This window comes from Atta cephalotes (assembly GCF_000143395.1).
Source record: "Atta cephalotes unplaced genomic scaffold scaffold00003, whole genome shotgun sequence".
Lineage (NCBI taxonomy): Eukaryota > Metazoa > Arthropoda > Insecta > Hymenoptera > Formicidae > Atta > Atta cephalotes.
The window spans coordinates 5457394-5459958 of NW_012130067.1; positions in this window are offsets into that span (position 1 = coordinate 5457394).

Genomic DNA, 2565 nt, shown 5'->3' on the forward strand with positions numbered 1-2565 from the left:
TCTCACCGAGATAAATAGGTTTTTTATCGGGGCTCAGAGTAAGTTCTATCGAAATATAGCCAATCTAAGGTAAACGTACTCTGTCACGATATTCGAAAGGCGACGACCAGAGCCACCGGGTGCGCGCGATAGTAATCGAAAGAACTTACATAGCGGCGTGTAACACGCGACACTACATATTGATTAAAATGAAACTTGAGATTTTAAAGCGAGTTCACTGCTTACGGATCAATTACGATACTGTGGGCGGACGGATCGGTTCGAGGTGGAAATGTGAAGGTCTCGCTTAGCCTTTGATCCTTTTGAAATTTTGCGAGAAAAAAACGTATATTTCTGTATAATCACGAAAAATATTGCCAATTAATGTTTCTCATTTATTCAGATTTTATTCATTCTTCAGCGTCTTTGACTGATTCGATAGAAAAAAGATCCGAGGTCTCGCGGTCTCTTTATCTCTTATACTAAAAAAAATGATTGAAAATGAACGAATCAGAAGCTTCTGACATCATTTCTTATCAATCAAAATTCCGGTTATCACAACTGGAATTTTAGTAGATTTAACCAGAAAATACTGATTTGTCGATTTTCAATCAGAATTCTAATTAATCCAAGACATTAACCAGACATTTCTCTCAGTGAGGTATATTCAGAGAGGTTAACAGAATCGCTAACTTGCTTTTAACGTTAGCTAGATGTTTACGACCTTATGGTAAATCGATAGGTCGAGTAAGCGTGTCACACGCGAACGCGAACATCCGCGTGTGAACTTTTATCGGAAAACTGACCAATCTTTGCAGCGAGCGGTCGTGTTTCTTTTTCTTTGTCTAATAACACTCAATGATCCCCAGATGAAATGATACAGTCAATACTTAAACTAAAAATCGGAATTGCAAATGAAATTTGCAAAGCCAAAAATATATAAATCAATTAAACAAATTCAGTTTCGTCAAAAATGATCAAAAATTAAAGCAATACTTGGATCGAAGCAAGAACGCAGTCGATGCTAAGCGAATCATCACATAGGAATTATACACGGAAAGAATGATTTTGCTAAAATATCTAAAAATTTAGCTAGATATAGATCTGAAAATAATTTTGTTGAACTATCAAAGTAATTATGTAATCTCAAGCATGATGAATAATGCTGCAAAAAGTTTTGGTATTCTAGCAACCAGTTTGAGCGTCCTACATAATTATTTTGATGGCTCAACAAAATTATTTTAGATCTGTATTCAATTAAATTTTTAGACACTTTAAAACTAGAGTTCTTATATCAAATAGCCAAACTTCAAGAAAGTTTAAGGAATCGATAAATTAAGAAAACAATCTCTTTTAGAGATATATTTCATTTTGAAGAAAATCATAAAAAAAGACAAAATGTATAATTTCCAATTTTTGTACTTATTTATTATTTATTTATTTATAATAATAAATAACAGTAGATAAAATTAAGACTATCTATATTTACTTATTCACATTGTCACTTACTTAATGCAGATATTGTTCAAAATGTTGGCCTCTTGCAGCACACATTGCATCTTATACGAACATCTAGGGTTGCAAACTGATCTGATCAACGTGACGCGCCGACTCCAGGACTCTTCTTTCTGGAAATCGGCGTGTATACTCTCACACTGTTTATAAAGTGTTATCGCTGAAGTCGTACACGAAAATAATATTCCGCTTTGAAAATACGAATATTCCAAAAATTACGCGTTTTGTCTTTCTTAGTGATTTTCAAAATAAAGCAAAAATGAGCATATTTCTAAAGGATTTTTTTCCTTATAATCAATCGCTTCTCTACACTCTACAGGCTCCCAAAGTTTGGCCATTTAAATTCGGGACACCCTGTATATACTATCTCACTCTAATTTGTACTATTTCATTCTAACTTTTTTTAATAATTAAGATTATAGAGACAAAGTAAGTTTGAATGATACAGAGAAAAATTATACTTTTCTCTCTCATAGAATTTTGACAAAATCTTCCGTGACTAGATAATAGGTCTTTAAATAAAATCGTATTTTTCGTGTCCTAACCGACCACATCGGCGACACTGATATGAAGTAGCGAAGACAATGGGACGAGAGATGCGAGAAGGCGACGACTAAGTTCAATTAACTCGAACCTACCGGAGCAGTATGAATATATTTGAGCTGGCACGAGACGAGAGACATTTACGCCAATGAATCCGCGCTTTATACATATGTATCCTGACTCAGGATTGTCAGAAGATCCATTTGTGCGTCACCAAGTCGATCTGCAAGCGCATTCTTATCGCATGCGACTGATAGACGACGGCATGTCAAATACGAACGTGTCATAGACGTAGATACAAGGCTATTCGAGACGTTAGTCGTAAAAACTGTATCGGAGAGCTGCAATAATGTACGTAATATGAGCGGATTCTTCGTGAGAGGAATCTTTGCAGAGGAACTCGGTTGGAACGGAGGCGCTCGGGGTTTGGAATTAAAATCTGATTTTATGAGCAACGATATATATATATATATATATATATATATATATATATATATATATATANATATATATATANATATAATAATA